The sequence below is a fragment of the Staurois parvus genome, unplaced genomic scaffold, assembly GCF_062004578.1.
Source record: "Staurois parvus isolate SC_StPar_1 unplaced genomic scaffold, SC_StPar_1.0 ptg000053l, whole genome shotgun sequence".
Taxonomy (NCBI): domain Eukaryota; kingdom Metazoa; phylum Chordata; class Amphibia; order Anura; family Ranidae; genus Staurois; species Staurois parvus.
In genome coordinates, this window is record NW_028317849.1 from 6,504,488 (window position 1) to 6,524,173 (window position 19,686).

A 19,686-nucleotide genomic window follows, 5' to 3' on the forward strand; every position below is an offset into this window, starting at 1 on the left:
ATAAATCCTGTATAATAATAATAATCTTAGATTGTAAGCTCCCAGGATCAGGCCCTCCTATCCCTCTTGTATTGAACTGTATTGTTGCTGTATTGTCTCCCTTTATATTGTAAAGCGCTGAGCAAACTGTTGGCACTATATAAATCCTGTATAGTAATAATCTTAGATTGTAAGCTCCAAGGATCAGGGCCCTCCTAACCCTGTTGTATTGAACTGTATTGTTGCTGTATTGTCTCCCGTTATATTGTAAAGTGCTGAGCAAACTGTTGGCGCTATATAAATCCTGTATAATAATAATCTTAGATTGTAAGCTCCAAGGAGCAGGGCCCTCCTAACCCTCTTGTATTGAACTGTATTGTTGCTGTATTGTCTCCCTTTATATTGTAAAGAGCTGAGCAAACTGTTGGTGCTATATAAATCCTGTATAATAATAATAATCTTAGATTGTAAGCTCCCAGGATCAGGGCCCTCCTATCCCTCTTGTATTGAACTGTATTGTTGCTGTTTTGTCTCCCGTTATATTGTAAAGCACTGAGCAAACTGTTGGCACTATATAAATCCTGTATAATAATAATCATAATCATAATAATATACATCTTGTCATGCAAATATATAAATACAATAATCTTTCATTAGTCATGTAATAGTCTTTACCTGAATGTGTAGAAAACTAACGGCAAGTCTTGCTAAAAAACCTTCACTTCGGTTCCATACTCAGGCACCTTTATATGAATTTTATGTATATCTCAGAAATGATTATACAGTGACAGAACTAAAAAAAAAGTTCAATACAAAAAAATCTTGTAAAAATTATTCTGAAAGTAACAGAGCGGAGCTGTTGATGGTGTGAACTGCAAGGAAACAGTGAGCAGCTTTTGTCTACAGGGGAGTACAATGCGAGACAAGCAATGTGTGTGACAGTACACTATCTCTATAACAACATGTGTTTTCTCTTAGGGACTGTTTAAATGAGCCTTAAGGGAGCTGCTGCCAATGATCTCAGTTCACATGCTTCTGTACACATACTTTGCTAATGGTAAGCTTTGTAGGGAGTCAGGTTGGACTAGTTCTGATCTGTTCATTATTGATCACGGTTTCCCTATCACCCAACCGACAGCACCTTTTTGCATTTGTTCTCTTTCAAAAGTCTGTGTAAATAATTGTTAGAAAGCATTAATATATTGTCACTGTCTCTTAAAGTGGTAATAAAGGTAAAATAAAAAGTGACATATATGATGCATTCTGTCATTAGCATCAACACATCAGTGCTTGTTTTTCTGCGTCCCTCTTGTAACATAGTTTTTTTTACCTGTTGGTACTGCAGTTGTCTTTTCGCTTTCTTTAGCAAACCATGCTGTGCTGCAAAAGTGGCAGTTAGAGGGTTGAGACAAACCAATTACTACTAACAGGTGTGCTTACAATGGTCAGCTTTTATTCACTTGGTTAAATACATTATCCCAAAAGAAAAAAAAATATAATACAAATCATTAGTAAGACCTCATCTGGAATTTGCAGTTCAGTTTTGGGCACCAATTCAAAAAAAGAACATTGGGGAACTGGAGAAAGTACAGAGAAGGACAACTAAACTGATAAGAGGCATGGAGGAGATCAGCTATGAGGAAAGATTAGAGGAACTGAATTTATTCTCTCTTGAGAAGAGGAGATTAAGGGGGGATATGATCAACATGTATAAATACATTAGTGGTTCATATAGTGAACTCGGTGTAGAGCTATTCTCCCTGAGGTCATCACAGAGGACAAGGGGGCACTCTTTATGTCTGGAGGAAAAGAAATTTAATCTCCAAACACGGAAAGGTTTCTTCACAGTAAGAGCTGTAAAAATGTGGAATAGACTCCCTCAAGAGTTGGTTCTGGCCAGCTCAGTAGATTGCTTTAAGAAAGGCCTGGATTATTTCCTAGATACACACAATATAACTGGATACTAACATTTATAGGTAAAATTGATCCAGGGAATATTCTATTGCATCTCGGGGGATCAAGAAGGATTTTTTTTCCGTGCAGGAACAAATTTGATCGTGCTTTGCTGGGTTTTTTTGCCTTCCACTGGATCAAATGTGGGTATAGGATTATAACTTTTTTTTTTAATGGTTGAACTGGATGGACTTTTGTCTTTTTTCAGCCAGACTAATTATGTAACTATGTAACTATAAAGTGTTAGCCAGAGTCAAGCCCTAATTAGTTTCTTATGTAAAGTCCAACTAAATCTACTAGTCCATCTAACACTACCCTCTCAAAACACTGCTGCTGTCCAAGGGTGACTATTTTGCTGTACCATAGACAGAAGAGGAAATCAGGAAGTTTATTACTGACCAGATCACCAGGTGAAAATAAAGGAAAAAATGCCTGAAAAAAGAAAACTAATGCAACCAACACATTTAAGGATTAGTAAACTGCAATATATTACAGTTCTGTTTTTGGATTCAATACTGCGTTAATCACAAAAATAATTTCACTTACAAATATGAGGTTTTATTTGCAATATGAGTGAAGCATGTTTGTTTATATAGTTTGAATAGCCCTGAAACGCTGAATTTGATATTCCTTTGACAGACACACACATGCAGGTCCAGTTCTGGGTGGAAACCAGTTCTTACTTCTTGGGTTTGTATGAAGAAACTAGAGCAGACTACACTTTATTAGAAAAATCTGTACACTTGCTTATTCATGCACTTACCTAATCAGTCCATCATGTGGCAACCTGCACAAAAAAATTATGCAGGTCAAAAGCTTCAGTTAATGTTCACATCAAACACCAGAATAAGAAAATTTCTGATCTCAGTGATTTTGACTGTGGTATGATTGTTGGTGGCAGATGGGCTGGTTTTAGAAATCCTGTAACTAATGATCACTTTTTTCATGTACAACAATCTTGTTTTTGCACCATGCTATGTACGCTCTGAAATCCAGTGAGTGGAAGTTTTGAGGCTGGAAAAGACTTGTAGATGACCAAAATAAAACAAAAATGGCCAGACTGGTTTGAGCTGACAGGAAAGTCTTCAGTAACTTATATAACTATGTTTTACAACTGTGGTAAGCAGAAAAGCTTCTCAGAATGCAAAACATGCTGAACCTTGATTCGCACTATTGCGGTGCGGGAAACCCCATGTGATTTGGACAGGAATTGCACCACATTCCTGTTCAAATCACATGCGATTCCTTGCAGTGCATTTGGATCCATTCATTTTGTATGGCTTAACTCACACTGCAAATTGCACTGCACCTGCACAACAGGTGCTGAAACCCTTTTTTTTTCACACTGTAATCCAATCACATGGGTGTTCACAACCATGTGATCTGATTCAGCCAATCACACTTCATTTTGCAAACTGTTTTTGGGATGTTAACTTAGCATAGACACCTGCAGCAGTTTGCATTTCTGGAGTGTGATATGGAATGGGAAATGCACAGGAATCGCTGCAAATTTATTTATTTCAGGTACTTATATAGCACTGTCAATTTACACAGCGCTTTACACATATATATTGAACATTCACATCAGTCTCTAACCCTCAAGGGGTGTACAATCTAAGGTCCCTAACTTACATTCATACATACACATATTAGGGCCAATTTAGACAGGATCCAATTAACCTACCAGCATGTCTTTGGAGTGTGGGAGGAAACTGGAGCACCCGGGGGAAACCCACACAAGCACAGGGAGAACGTGCAAACTCCATGCAGGAGGCACCATGGTCGGGAATCAAACCCATAACCCATTTACTGGGAGGCAGATGTGCTAACCACTAAGCCACTGTGCCGCCCATCCTGCACTGTATCAGTGTGAACCAGGACCGAGGAAGATGGGCTACAACAGCAGAAAACCACATTGAGTTGTATTACTGTCAGCCAAGAACTGAATGTTGAAGTGGGCACAGGATGACCAAAACTGGACAGTGAGGCATGTAGTAGGCCAGTTACCAGATCTGAATTCAGTAAAACATCTTTGAGATATAATAAAATGTAAAAGTCACTGCATGAATGTACAGCTAGCAAATCTGCTAGCTATACATTCAGCTACAACATGGACCAAGATCTCAATGGAATGTTTAGGAAAAGTGGAATCCATGCCATAAAGTACAGAAGGTGGTTTAAGGAAAAGTGAGGCCCTACATAGTATGTCTAGTATTCTTAATTTATTGATTGGCAAGTGTATATTCTACATTTAGCATTCCTGATGGGAATAGAACCTAGGTCCCAGTGCTAACCACTTAGTGCCCTCATTTTGGCACCGGACTGTTCAAAAATTAAATTTTAATATGTTTTATGGTTAATATTGGTTTTAACATACTTATTAAATATTTATAAACTCACTTAAGGCTATTTCTATTTTTTTGTCATAATTTGACATAGTGAAAAGAACCCATAAATATCTATCTTGTAGATGGTTTGCAACAATTTATTAATAATTTATAAATATAACTTAGAATTTCAAAAAATAAATAAATCGAAAATAAGATCTGTGTTTGACCATTCTTCATTTGCACATCCTACTCTCTCTTTGCATGTCCTCCCTTTAAATGGTTGAGACAGCACAGCACAACTTCTATCTATCCCAAACTTTGTTATTATGGGTTAAATTTGAAATTGAAATTTCTAACATACTTTTCATGGTTGATATTGGTCTGACATAGTGAAAAGAGCCCATCAATATTTATCTTGTAAATGGTTTGTAGTAATTTATTAACAATTTATAAATATAACTTAAAATTTCAAAAACCTTACTAAGAATTACTAAAAAAAAAAAAAAAAAAAAGACTGTGCTTGACCATTTCTCCTTTGCATGGCCTACTTTTCCTTCGCATGACCTCCCTTTAAATGGTAGCATCAGCACAGCACTTCTTCAGCTCTAACTGAGTGTAAAACAGACTATCACAAACTTTAAATTATTATGGGTCTTGCTTCAATCGACTAATTTGCAAATAAGCAAGCCTATATATAATTCTAAATAAGTTATGTAGATATTATTCGAAAAGTTTTTGTTTAGAATGGAGTTTTAATGTACATAGGGTTATTGTTCATCAACTTCTAATTCACAGTGTTTTTTTTCAAGCTTTGTAGAACAGAGAAACAGCTTAAGTTAAGTAAAGACATCTTGGGGTTTATTTACTAAAGCTGGACAGTCCAAAATCAGACTCCCTTCTGCATAGAAACCAATCAGCTTCTAACCTCAGCTTGTTCAATGAAGCTTTGGCAATGAAACCTGGAAGCTGATTGGTTTCTATACAGAAGGGAGTCTGATTTTGGACTGTCCAGCCTTAGTAAATAAACCCCCTTGTGTCAAATAGTCGCAGAGTTCTGTTCCTAAGTAGGTCATGAATGAAAAATCAGTTCTTGATGACCATGCTACCCTGGGTATTCACAGTCCATCTGTATCTGCTCCATCTGTGTAACAATCTCGTCTTCTCTGTTTTGCTGTGTCATTCCGCTAGCCATGCTTTTCTTTCTTTCCATTATGAAATTGATCTGGTAGATCTGCACAAAAGCCAGACAGGTCACCAGAATCTAGGAAAGAAGATACATTATTTTTAAAAGCAGTACCAGTTTTCACAGCATTCTACATAAAAATTGGTAAATGTAAATAATCACCTAATAAAATAGGTTCTGTAGCACATCTATGTAACGTTTACTACAAAAAGATGTATTAGCAAGGTAAGGACAAATGCAAACAATGCATAACAAGTACCACACTTTGCATTAAGCGGGATAGTAGAGTCCTACGTGGATCAAAGGCTATACCTCCTTTGGATAAGGTCTTTTATCAGTTGGACTGGCAATTCCTGAAATCCACTGTGACTCACATGGCTTGGGACACCATATGAGCATGGATCTCTGCCCTATATTATTTTCCTCTGGCCACAGTGATGGTAAATAGGACCAGATCTGACTAATTTACTTTATCTTACGGTGCCTGTCAAGGATGCCCCCTTCCCCTCTAATCTTTATATAGACCCTTGAACCATTTTTTTTGTAAGGTAAGATCTAATCCAGCTATCACAAGATCCCTGTGTATGTTGATGATCTTCTCTTCTTCCTCACAGATCCTGGATCTTCCCTTCTTGGCCTACTAGATCTATTCACACAGTATGGAGAACTGTCCAATGTTAAAATTAACTATTAAAAATCCAAGGCCCTGAATGTCACTATGTCTTCTGATAGGGTAACTGGATTAAAAAAGTCTTACCCATTTTACTGGGCCTCTTCTACCCTGAAGTATTTGGGCAGTAAAATTACTCCGAACACTCCAGATTATTTGAAGCCAATTTAGCCCCTTGTTGGCAAAGATCTGCTCAGACCTCTGACTGTGACATTTGTTACCAAAGATCCATTATCTCCTGCGCTCAAAGACTCAGATCAAACAGGCGTTAGTGACAAGCAGTGTGTTGTGTGTTCATCCGCTGGTGATCAGAGGTTGTGCAGCTCTATCATGAAGCTGGGGAAGCTTGATAAAACTGTAGAAGAAGATGAAAGAAAGAGCGCACAAACCTTGCGCATTACCTCAATACATAGTGACTAATTTTATTATTAAGGAAATATACTCACAAGGAGCACCCTTTGAAACGCGTTAGCCTTCATCCCCCCCCCCTTTTCGATTTACCTGTAACCCTGTTTGGATTATGGTTACTTATGCCTGTTATACCATCACTTTGTGAGTATATTTCCTTAATAATAAAATTAGTCACTATGTATTGAGGTAATGCGCAAGGTTTGTGCGCTCTTTCTTTCATCTTCTTCTACAGTTGTGACATTTGTTAACCTTTACTTGATTTGGCCAATGCAACATTTTTAAAATGATGAAGTTGCATCAAATTATATATTTAATCCAAGCATTACCCATAAAAAATGTCTCATGTTTTTCTGCTCTATGCACTGTGCTGGTAAAGTTCATTTAGAGTGACAAATCAGCCTGAATGAGACTCTCCCTCCTTACTTTTTCTGAATGAAGTGGGGCATAGGGCTTCCCGATTTAGCACAATACTACAAAGCTCTGCACTTATCTAGGGTGGTAACATGGTGTTCAGTACTAATGTCCAAATTGTGGGCAGAGACTGAACAACATTCTTCCCCTGTCGCCTTATCTGTTCTTCCTTGGATACCGGTTAAACATTACAGATCTTTTAAAGGGCACGATAGGAGCCACGATAGTAGTCATTAATTACACTTTTTCTCAGAAGGGATTGTTCCCCCCACCCTTTTCCTTTAACACCAGTACTATAAAACCCTGATCTTTTGAAAAAGTCACCTGGGGTGCAACAAAACGTATCAGTCAGAGCCAGTGACGTCATCACGCTGAAACCGTACATGAGCAGGCACTATGTTGAGCAGTGCTAAGGAGGACAGGAGTAAAAGGAGGAGGAGCCGATGAAGAAACAATATTTATTCAGCCCTTTGTGCAAGTACAAAACACAATCCAATCCAGTTTTAAAAACTGCATTGCTGTCACATAACCTGACCGTGGAGCCCAAGATGATGAGGGTGGCCTCTTGCGCAATTCCCATCAAAGCACCCCTGATAGTGGAGACGGATTGCTAGGGCAGTGGAAGGGCGCAGGTGCCAGAAGTTTTTGTAGTGGACTGGAGCTTGGCATCATGGGGATCCTTCCAGTGGTAGTATGGAGGCTGGTCACAAGGCTTGTTCAGCTGAAGCCAGGCAAACAGGTGCAGGGTCAGGATCAAGTTCAAGGTCAGAAACAGGCAGAAGCCAGTAACGTGGTGTCAGCGAAGTACCAAGGCAGTAGGCAGAGACGCAGTCAGACATCCAATCCAAAGTTGGTAACACAAGTGAGCGGCAGACATAACAGGTAGGGGTGATCCAAGAGAGGTGTCAGGCGAAGCCGGGTTAGGAAAAAGGTTAGTAGACTTTCAAGAACCAGGGACACAGGAACTAGAGCTGAAGAAAATTCAGGACTGAAGCCAGGCAGACTCTCAGTTTAAATAGGATGCTGGGTGCCACGATATATGGATGATTGCGCACGCCTAGATGTACACCCACATGCTCGCACATATAATGTGCAAGGCCCTGGAATCTTTTATATTTTTGTTTTTTAAGGTCCTGGAATAAAAATGTATTTTTCTATTTAACAATGTATTTTGTTGAGAATTATATACAAGGCATGTGTACAATTGTTAGAAGGTCCCCTAGTGTCTAGGTTGTTAAGCCAATAACCAGACCTACTGGGGGCATTTTGCTTGGCAGCTTCTCAGGGTCATGAGCCTATAGTCCACCTCATCCCACTGGTTCCACAGTATAAACACTGTACTATTCGCCTGCTTAGGTCATGGGCCGGGATAGGAATACTCCATACTTCTCTTCAGAGGTCTTCATTACTAACATGGTTACAGACTTAATTTAAGCGTGGTCACATCCACACTACCCAAAGATGGGTAGTATACAGTTTCTGAAAAGGGTAACTGTCAAACCTATCTTATGAATTTACAGTTCAGGATTTTCATCCCAGAAACGGGAGCCAGGAGTGGGGAGTGTGCTGTAGCAACTCCATTTGCTTCAATGCCATAACTGCCATTCTTCTCTCAGCACCTTACCATGTGTGTCCCTCTGTACAGGAACACACACTCCACTTCACATCCTACATCTTCGGTTTTCTAGTACATAGACCTTGAACTCACTCCTCTGACAGCATATTTAAGCCAAAGCTGAACTTTCACAACAATGAGTGGTTTGAACCCCAAAAAGAGCCGTCACCTCTGCTTACATGATAGAACAGTGCCTTGAAAAAGTATTCATACCCCTTGGAAGTGGAAGGAAAATGATAAATGGTTTTCAAATTTTTTTACAAATAAATATCTGAAAAGTGTGGCGTGCATTTGTATTTAGCCCCCCCAACTCAATACTTTGTAGAACCACCTTGCGCTGCAATTATAGCTGCATGTCTTTTTGGGGATGTCTCTACCAGCTTTCTAAATCTAAAGAGTGAAATTTTTGCTCATTCTTTGTAATATCGCTCAAACTCTGTCAGATTGGATGGAGAGCGTCTGTAAACAGCAATTTTCAAGATTCTCAATTGGATTTAGGTCTGGACTTTGACTGGGCCATTCTAACACATGAATATGCTTTGATCTAAACCATTCCATTGTAGCTTTGGCTGTATGTTTAGGGTCATTGTCCTGCTGGAAGGTGAACCTCCAACCCAGTCTCAAGTCTTTTGCAGACTCTAACAGGTTTTCTTCTAAGATTACCCTGTATTTGGCTCCATCCATCTTCCCATCAACTCTGACCAGCTTCCCTGTCCCTGCTGAAGAAAAGCATCCCCACATGATGCTGCCACCACCAAGTTTCACCATGTGAGGATGGTGTGTTCAGGATGATGTGTAATGTTAGTTTTCCGCCACACATAGCGTTTTGCTTTTACGCCAAAAAGTTCAATTTTGGTCTCATCTGAACAGAGAAACTTCTTCCACATGTTTGCTGTGTCCCCCACATGGCTTCTCGCTAACTGAAAACGGAACTTCTTATGGCTTTCTTTGAACAATGGCTTTCTTCTTGCCACTCTTCCATAAAGGCCAGATTTTTGGAGTGCATGACTAATAGTTGTCCTGAGGACAGATTCTCCCACCTGAGCTGTGGATCTCTGCAGCTCCTCCAGAGTTACCATGGGCCTCTTGGCTGCTTCTTTGATTAATGCTCTTTTTGTTCGGCCTGTCAGTTTAGGCGGATGGCCATGTCTTGGTAGGTTTGCAGTTGTGTCATACTCTTTCCATTTTCAGATGATGGCTTGAACAGTGCTTCATGAGATGTTCAAAGCCTGGGATATTTTTTATAACCTAATCCTGCTTTAAACTTCTCCAGAACTTTATCTCTGACCTGTCTGGTCTGGTGTGTACCTTGGCCTTCATGATGCTGTTTGTTCATTAATGTTCTCTAAGAAACCTCTGAGGGCTTCACAGAACAGCTGTATTTATACTGAGATTAAATTACACACAGGTGGAATCTATTTACTAATTAGGTGACTTCTGAAGGCAATTGGCTCCACTAGATTTTAGTCAAATCTAGGGCGCTGAATAAAAATGTACACCACACCTTTAAGATATTCAATAGCATAGATAATAGGTGACAACTAAAGGCAAATGACAAACTGACTTTTTGTACTGTTTAATCCAGTGTTTCACAACCAAGGTTCCGCAGAACCCTAAGGTTCCTCCAGAGGTTGTTAGGGGTTCCTTGAGCTGTGACTTATTAACCTCCAATCTGTTAGTGCCTGCATAACTTCAGCTCCAATGCCACTTGGCAGATATTTTTTAGCTTTCTGCAAGGGTGGCATTCCCCACATGGAAGAAAAATATATTTGAAATATATTTTAAAAATATTCTTCCCAAATATATTGACATATATTTGAAATGCTACAATTTAGGTCATATTCAATATATTTCAATATATAATATATTTCAAAATATATTTCAGTAAATATATGTATATATATATATATATATATATATATATACAGTATATATATACATACTGCATGTTGAAATGCGTTTTTATTACAAAATATATGAAAAATATTTTTAATAATATATTTCAAATATACTGTATGTCTTTAAAAATACACATCTACATTTTTGGAAGGCATTTGCAAATTTATGTTAAATGACTTTTTTATATGTTAAAAAAAAATCTGAAGGATATATTTTAAAAAAATATATTTTAAATATATATTTTTTTAACCACTTCAGGTCTGGACACTTTTACCCCCTTCCTGTCCAGGCCAATTTTCAGCTTTCAGTGCTATCACACTTCGAATGACAATTGCGCGGTCATGCATCACTGTACCCACATGAATTTTTTAGCATTTTTTTGAGACAGATAAAACTTTATTTTGGTGGTATTTATTCACCACTGGGATTTTTATTCTTTTTTCTTCTACCAGGGTTTCCCTGAGGCCTCAAACATATTTCAAAGGGTTCCCCTGGGGTAAAATGGTCATGAAATGCTGATTTAATCTTTACAATGATTTAGAAAAATGCTTTCCTAAAATATTAACAACTGCACAGGGATACCAGAATGATTTATCCTTCAATACTTCCAAAATGATTGGGATTGTAAAGTTTAAAAATGTAATTACCTCTAGGAGGATGAGTCCCATTGCAATACCTCCCAGGAATAGCAAATTTCCTCTACCCCAGCTCACAATCTTATTCAGGCACCCATCCACAAAGATCTGATGTTCCACATGCCACCTCTTGAGATTCTGTGTCCCATATCCACACATTGTATTTATGACAGTCTGTGAAAATATTAACCAAGTTATAGAATTAATGTGTGCAAAGGTATACAAATTTCCAATAATTTACGGTTGTCTTCTAGAATATTACTATTGTGACTGACTCCAGGGTAAAGAATGACAAAAATTGTTAATTAAATTACCATCTTAAAAAGATAACGACCACTGAGGCTAACATAATGAAACTTTTCCAGAGATATGCTGTCTTTCCTGGGAACGTATGTGGAAATTATTGAACATTTCAGGTATTAACTATGACTTTAATAGTTTTGTTTTTTTTTTAAATGCAGGGATTGTATATACCTCTGCTATTTTGTAGCACGAAAGGCATATCCAGCATGTTATATACACCAACCAACAATTGTAATTCCATTAACCACTTAAGCCCTCCAGAGGATTTACCCCCCTTCCTGACCAGGCCATTTTTTGCGTTACGGCACTGTGCTATTTCAACTAGTAATTGCGCGGTCATGCAATGCTGCACTCAAACAAAATGTATGTCCTTTTTTTTCACACAAATATAGATTTATTTTGGTGGTATTTGGTCACCTCTGGGTTTTTTATTTTTTGTGCTATAAACAAAAAATGACTGAACATTTTGAAAAAATATATTTTCTCATTTCTATAATAAAAAATATCCAATAAACTCAAATTTCATCATTAATTTAGGCCAAAATGTATTTTGCTGCATGTCTTTGGTAAACAAAAATCCAAATAACTGCATATTAATTGGTTTGTGTGAAAGTTACAGCATCTACAAACTATGGTATAGATACTGGAATTTACACAGCTTTTTCTTTCCGACTGCTTATCACATTTCTTGAGGTGCTACAATGCCAGGGTAGTTTTTGGTAAATGGCAATATTTTGGAAAATTAAATTTATTTTTTTTTACACAAAGTTGTCATATTTCTCACTCATGTCATGGGTATATTTGCAATTATGCCCCAACATATATTCTGCTACTTCTCCTGAGCATGAAGACCTGAAGACCAAGCCTTTTCTGACACATTTTGTTCACATGAAAAAAATCTGTATGTTTTGCTAGGAAATAACTTTGAACCCCCAAACATTATATATGTTTTTAAAGCAGACACCCTAGTAAATAAAATGGTGGGTGCTGCAATTTTGTATGTCACATAGTACTTGCACAGCAATTTTTGAACGCAAAGTTTTTGAAAACAATAAGTATGTTAAGTAAATAGAAACCAAACATGACATGCTTTAAAACTGTGCATGCCCCATGCAATGGCGACAATCTGCATACATTTTTAATATTCATAGGCAATATTTTTAAAGCCTTTATAGGCTACAGTTTTAGATTTACACAGGAGGTCTAGTGCTAGAATTTCTGCCCTCGATCTGACGTTTGCTGGCGATACCTCGCATACATGGGGTCAACGCTTGAGCAGGCGGTTTTTTCTTTTTTTTAGTTATTTTTCTTTTTTTATTTTTTTTACACTGTCCTCTTCATTTTTTTTTATCACTGGGAATGTAAATATCCCTTGTAACTGCAATAGGCATTGACAGGTATTCTTTTCTGAGAAATCTGGGGTCTCTTGATATCTCCTCTGCCCTTACAACTTCTGATCTCACCAAGATTGGTGTGATCAGATGCTTTCCCAATTTAAAAATGGCGCTGCTTATATCCTGCAAAACTGAAGTGATGAAGTACTCGTAGCTTCCAATTTCTTAGACTATTCCAGTCTCCAATCAGCTCTATGGTCAGCTGGCAGAAACACCAGCTGCATTCTCAGGTTCCCCCGATGTCACTTTGCTTTTATTTGAAAGCCGATCACCGGTTGAAAAAAGCGATACCAGGATGATGCCTGCAGCTACAGGCATCATCCTGGTATACCCACTCAAAGTCCAGTGATGTACCAGTACATTGCTGGTCCTTGTTGGGCATATATGCTATATTGTTTTTTTTTATGCAGCCTGTGGGCTGAATGAAAAGAAAATAAAAAATCTCTGCCAAATGTGTGTGGTATGCCCACGATTAGAATATACTGCTCTGCATCCACCCACTTCTAATGGTGGGCACACATGAAACCTAACAGATTTATCTATTCACATTGATCAATTGACCAAAAATGTTTTTAAATATATATGCCAAAGCATAGGGGCTATCCACAGGCCCCCATGTTTGGGCATATATGCTCTTTTTTAACTGCGGATGAAAAATCTCATCCAACAGCGCTGTACGCACTGACGTATAGTCTGAGAGCAAGACCCTGTTGCTGTCAGAATAAACAGATCGGTGCTGCAGCTGAATGGGATTCCTGCAATGCAAACAGCAACAGTTAACAATAAAACAGTAACACAATAAAACTACTTTATTTATTGAAATATGTGCCAAAAAAATATTATTAAAACATACAATACGAATCATAGGGACTATCCACCCACTGGCCACCCCAGGCCCCCATGCTTGGACATATTTGCTGATCCAACAGCGCTGCACATACTTATGTATATTCTGAGAGCAAGACCCTGTTGCTGTCAGAATAAATAGATTTTTGCTGCAGCTGAATGCCATTCCTACAAAGAAAACAGCAATGGTTAACAATAAAACAGTAACTCAATAAAACTTCTTTTTTATTTAAATCTGTGCCAAAATATATTATAAAATATATATGCTAAAGCATAGGGGTCATCCACCCACTGGCCACCCCAGGCCCCCATGCTTTGGCATATATGCTGTTTTTTAACTGTGGATGAAAAATCTCATCTGCATACACATTTTTTGGTTTGGTGTTGCAGCTGAATGGCATTCCTGCAAAGAAAACAGCAATGGTTAACAATAAAACAGTAACAATAAAACAGTGACAGTAAATCCTTAACAGTAAAACAGTAATTCGACAACAAAAAAAGACAACTATTTTTTGGTTTTTGAATTTTTAATTTCTTTTTGTTCCTTTTTATTTTTTATGGGTTTTTTTAACTTTTATTTTAAACTTTTGAACTTCCAGATGTTAGGGTCTCTCAGAATGCTATAGCCAGTTTGCTGACTACCTAACATTTTTGAAGACCCTTTGTAAATGTGTACCCTAGACTGTGCCGTGCTGTACCCTATATTAATAGTCCACTAGGGCATGGTAGCGATGGAAGCAGTCCTTGAGGCAGAGACCAGGTTGGCCAGGAGAGGAGGGACAAAAAAATTCTGTGTCTGCTACAGACACAACATCTTTTTTGGGGTGGCTCTTGAGTTGGGGTACCAGGAATGGCATCGAAAAAATGCCTTTGATGCAGCTGGTTAACTGCATCTGGGTTAGGGGTTTGGGCCACAGCACCTTCTGGATACAAAAGGGCTGTGATGAGCTCTTCCTGAAATCTTAGGAAGGATCCACTATGTGCAGTTGTAAAGAATAAAAGTGTTATGAAGAGCCAATTGAAATAAAAAGACAGTTTTTTGTACCAGCGTCTAGATTTTCAGGAAATTAAGTACAGCTTCATCATCTGGTCATTGATGTCCATCCCTCCCATGTTAAGGGTTTAGTCGTGGACACAGAGGGGCTTCTCAACAACACCAGCAGCCATGGAAATTTGGTTGGTCATGTCTGCATGAATGAAAGACAGGATGAAAACATCCCGTTTGTCCTTCCACTTCACTGCAAGCAATTCATAATTTTTCAAGCAGGGTTTTTACCCCTTTCTAAGACAGGTATTTACAAGCCATTGAGGGAAGCCCCGGCAATTAGGTCGCACGGTGCCACATGTGCCAATTCCAAGATTGTATAAATGTCTAAACAGTGGCACGCTTGAATAAAAATTGTCCACGTATAAGTGGTACCCCATATGAAAAAAAGCGTGACACCAAGTCCCAAACTATCTTGCCACTGCTCCACATGTAGTCTGGGCATCCGGGGGGCTCCACGTGACTATCTTTTTCCATGTAAATCCAAAACTTATATGTATAGTTTGTTGTCATCTCACAGGTCTTATACATTTTGACCCCATACCTGGCATGCTTGCTGGGGAGCAATTGTTTGAATGCAAGGTGGCCAGAAAAACTAATGAGGGAGTCAACAACACATACGTTTTGCTGAGGAGTGTAGACATCAAATTTCTGGTTAAGGTGATTTACGAGGGGCCTAATTTTGTGGAGCCAGTCAAATTCAGGGTCACCCCGAGGATGACAGAGTGTATTGTCATTGAAATGCATAAATTGCATTATATTCTCTTATCTATGTCTGGCCGTGGCAGCTGAGAACATGGGCATATGATGAATCGGGTCTGTGGACCAATAGAACCGCAATTCATTTTCTTTGGTAATGCCCATGTTGAGGGTCAGGCCAAAAAAAACTTTAAATTCAGAAACCGTAATAGGTTTCCATGCGAATGGTCTGGCAAGGTTTGAATTTGGGTTGATGGCGATAAATTGTTGTGCATATAAATTGCTTTGATCCACAATCAATCCATACAGATCTTCAGAAAAACAAAAAATCAAGGGGAGTAGTTACATTTGCTGTTTCCACCCGAATTTTAGGTTGGGCAGTGAATGAGGGAAGTATGGGTGCTGCAGAATTTTTGGGCTACCAATTGGGATTTGCAAGCACATCCGGAAGGACACTATGGGCTCTACGGGCCTGTGTTCTAATTCTTGGTGGCGGTGGGACATTACCTGTGCTCGCCACCGCATCAGCTTGTACTGCTTTTATGGGACTTGCCACGTCACCAAGTGATACTGCAGTGCTGGTATGTGAAAGACCGAGATGTACTAGGCCATTGGTGCTCGCCAGTTCACCAAAAGGTAGAGCGGCACTAGTACTGGCACTCTGCTGCATGAGAATCATCATGCAACTGTACCACCTCTGCAACCTGGGAATGGGCTTGGGTATGCCTGACCTTAGTAGGGAACTCTGCTCCATCATCTGAGCTATCTGTCAGGGTGCCACTGCTGTCTACAGCATGTCTATGCATGAAGGTAAAAAAACCTTCTGTATGCAGCAGCCCCCCAGCCCCCCCAATATGTACCTGAGGCCCATCCTGATTCAGCGATGTGCATGAGAGCCTGTGTCCTCATTGGCTGAGACAACAGCCATTGGCTCCCACTTCTGTCAATCGCTTCTGCCAGTGAGCCATTCAGGAGAGGGCCGGGGTGGGGCTGAGCCACACTCCGTGTGTGAATGGACACACAGTGCAGGGTCTAAGGAGCAAGCCTGCACAGGTGTTCCCATAGCAAGATGCTTTCTATGAGGGTACTAGGCAGGAGGGAGGGGCCTGGAGTGCCAGCAGAGGACCCAAGAAGAGGAGGATCAGGGCTGCTCTGTGCAAAACCACTGCACAGAGCAAGTAAGTATAACATGTTTATTATTTAAACAAGAAAATCCCCTTTAATATCACTTTAAATCACATTAGCAATGATTTGTTTCTTCAATTACCTGCCCTTCTTCCCTGATGCAGCAAGAGTATGGAACCCCACATCTTTCCAAACTTGGGTTGGTGTCTGTACAGTAGAAGTATATGTTTAGAGACCAGTCTTTGTAGCTATTCACTCCGCAGCATTCAAACTTTAATACAAACAAGAAAATGTACAACTTAGATCATCATTGTGTCCATAAGATGTCTTTGTATGTCTTTTTATGAGTTATGCAAAGCTGTCATGTAAAAATGATACTATATACACTGTACCATATTGTTTAATACATGATACTATATATGTACCAATGATCACAGCAACACAAACAGACTCATATATTGTGCAGTATATATTCACTACACTATGATTAAGGAAATAACAGCTGAGACTCTCACAACTAATATATTTTTGTGTGATTTGTTATTTTAACACAATTACTTAGGCAAAAGTATATGTAAACCCAAAATCTATTTTTCAATATATTTGACATCAGGCCGCACAGTAAACATCTTTCTTAAGCAAATCATTTTATTTTATGATTCTCTGACAAAGTATCTTACTTGGAGATCCTGCACATGCCTCCTGTAGACCCAATAGGCTGACAAAGCTGCTGCTAATTGCGAGCCAGTAGCTTAGTTTTATCAGCCTTACAACAGGAAGTGTTTTTACTGGCAGGATCTCCAGGTAAGAAATCTTGGAACAAAATTACAAAAAATATTTGCCTAAAAAACTGTATACATTTTAAAACCCAACTTAACAAATATATTATTAATAAATATAATAATAACAATATTAATATATCAGCACAAGGGATATTACTTAACATTTGATGTTGTCCATTGTGCCGCTGTGTCCTGGTTTAGCAGAAATCTTCCCCCTTCCTTCAAAAAATTTGAAATCTAGTGTTTGGATTTTGTGTTGGGACAGTTTATATTCAAAGTGGCTTAAACCAAGCTCAACCACCCTTGATCACTATCCCAAAATGTGTTTAGGGAGTCCCTACATCTAAAAGAAAGTAATTGTGATAAATAAACTTGGAATACAGTGTTCATGTATTTTGTGCAACAACTACATCAGTATTCAGTAGAGATATATTCTTCAACCAGTAGATGGCAGTGGTTATAGGTTTGTAGCTGCATCTAAGATATACTCTATGTCTTTTCTCTGAATAAAGTTTCCTGTTTTCCTTGTTGCAGTGAAGCAGAAAATCACATGTGGGCTGTGTTTGTTCTGTAGGGCTATATACAAAATTTCTAACATAAATAATTCATAATAAAAAAGATAACATCATTATGAAAGTGGGAATATACTGTATAAAAATGATCTATAGACATAAACAAACCCTTAGGAGGTTTTATATTGGAAACCATAGGTGGACAACAAATTTAGTCAAACCCAATGTGGTTGGTTAAGTAGCCTCCCTAGTGGTCTGATTATGTCCATATGCTACCCCCTGCAAAGCCAATCACTGGCAACATCAGTGTTCTGCTGTTTCTCCTCCCCTAGCCCTCTGAGCTCCTTGCAGCTGAAAAAAAGGAGGTAAGTGATCACTTATATAAAGGGGGAAAAAGGTATTTATAATGTTTCATATATGTATGCATAAATCTTTTGCCTTTTATTTCTATTATAAACTGAACAGGTTGCTTTACAAAGTGAGGGTTTACATATACTTTAAGCCTTGGTCTTGTAGTGTAGATTCATTAGTAGCCACCCTCTTCCTATGGAGTGGTTATGAGATACACAGGTGCCCTATAGACATAATATAAAAAGAGTTTGTATTCATCTAAGCAAATTTACATAAACGATTTTTGTTTAAATATTGATTTGCTTTAAAGGGTTAGTTCACCTTCACCAAAAAAGCAGCCTATTCAGGTAAAGGGAGCGTGTAGATAAAAAAAACTGTGCAGCTTTGATTAAAATTGAATAATGTCCTTGCTATAGCTGTAGGCCATTTACGTAACCCATGACATCTGACCTGAAAACTCCAAGGACATTGGTAGGATGTTCCTAAGTGGGTCCAGTTATTACTGTTCACCTTCACCATCACAGCAGAGAGCTTTCAAACTCTGAGCTCAGAGATACTGCATCAGGAGAGAGAAAAAACCTGTGAGGGGTTTTTATCAGAGAAAGAACTTACTCTTGTGATGGTGAAGGTGAATAGTAAGCAGGTTTTTGACCCACCTATCACGTACCTGGTGCTAGAGGCTAAAGGAGAGAGGGCTTCTCTTGTGGGTAAGTTCCAGACTCCCCTGAAGATGGAACAGAAAGAGTCAGGCCCAGAGTTGTACAAGTCGCCTGCAGGAGTGCTTGTAGAGATGATCTGACTGAGGATGCTTGTCAGAGGTACTCCCAGGAGCACAGCTGATTCACTGGAATGGTGTCTGCAGACAGGTGGTGCAGGTGAGAGCTAGCAGGCCTTCAGAGTAGCAGAGGACAGAAGAGTAGCCAGTTCGGAGTCAGGGTCAGATGCCAGGTGGGGATTAGAGCAGACGTAGTCAGATGTATATCTGGGGGTCATACACAGGAGAGCAAATGAGAACATCTGTTAGCCAAGCCGGGGTCATACACAGGAGAGCAAATAAGAATATCCGTTAGCCAAGCCGGGGTCATACACAGGAGAGCAAGTGAGAATATCTGTTAGCCAAGCCAAGGTCAGGTCAGGAGACAGGCAGAGAAAACAGGTCCAGGAACAAGCCAAGTCAGTAACAGGAGATCACAATAGCAAGGAAACACAGGACAAGGTACAGAGGAGCCAGAGATCAACCAGCAATTGGAAAGAGTGATTGGGTTCCTTATAAAGGCTGTCTGGTGCCAAACTGGGCTGGTAGCATGCGTAACTGTGCGCCAGTGAGAATACCTGTTCTGGCTCGCATCCGTGCACCAGTGTGCATACAGTCAGGTCCATAAATATTGGGACATCGACACAATTCTAACGTTTTTGGCTCTATACACCACCACAATTGATTTGAAATGAAACAAACAAGATGTGCTTTAACTGCAGACTGTCAGCTTTAATTTTAATGTATTTACATCCAAATCAGGTGAATGGTGTAGGAATTACAACAGTT

General features: G+C 39.1%; 1 pseudogene across 1 annotated transcript in view; it reads right to left on the minus strand.

Annotated features, from left to right (window-relative positions):
- Window positions 1-4,994: 4,994 nt before the first annotated feature.
- Window positions 4,995-19,686, minus strand: part of LOC149470103 (tetraspanin-33-like) — a 34,339-nt pseudogene continuing 19,647 nt past the window's right edge. Inside the window, exons 6-8 of the transcript XR_016310847.1 lie at window positions 16,641-16,769; window positions 11,099-11,260; window positions 4,995-5,523 (exon numbers count right to left, since the gene is read on the minus strand). The product of XR_016310847.1 is annotated as a tetraspanin-33-like (transcript). The remainder of the gene's footprint in view (window positions 5,524-11,098; window positions 11,261-16,640; window positions 16,770-19,686) is intronic.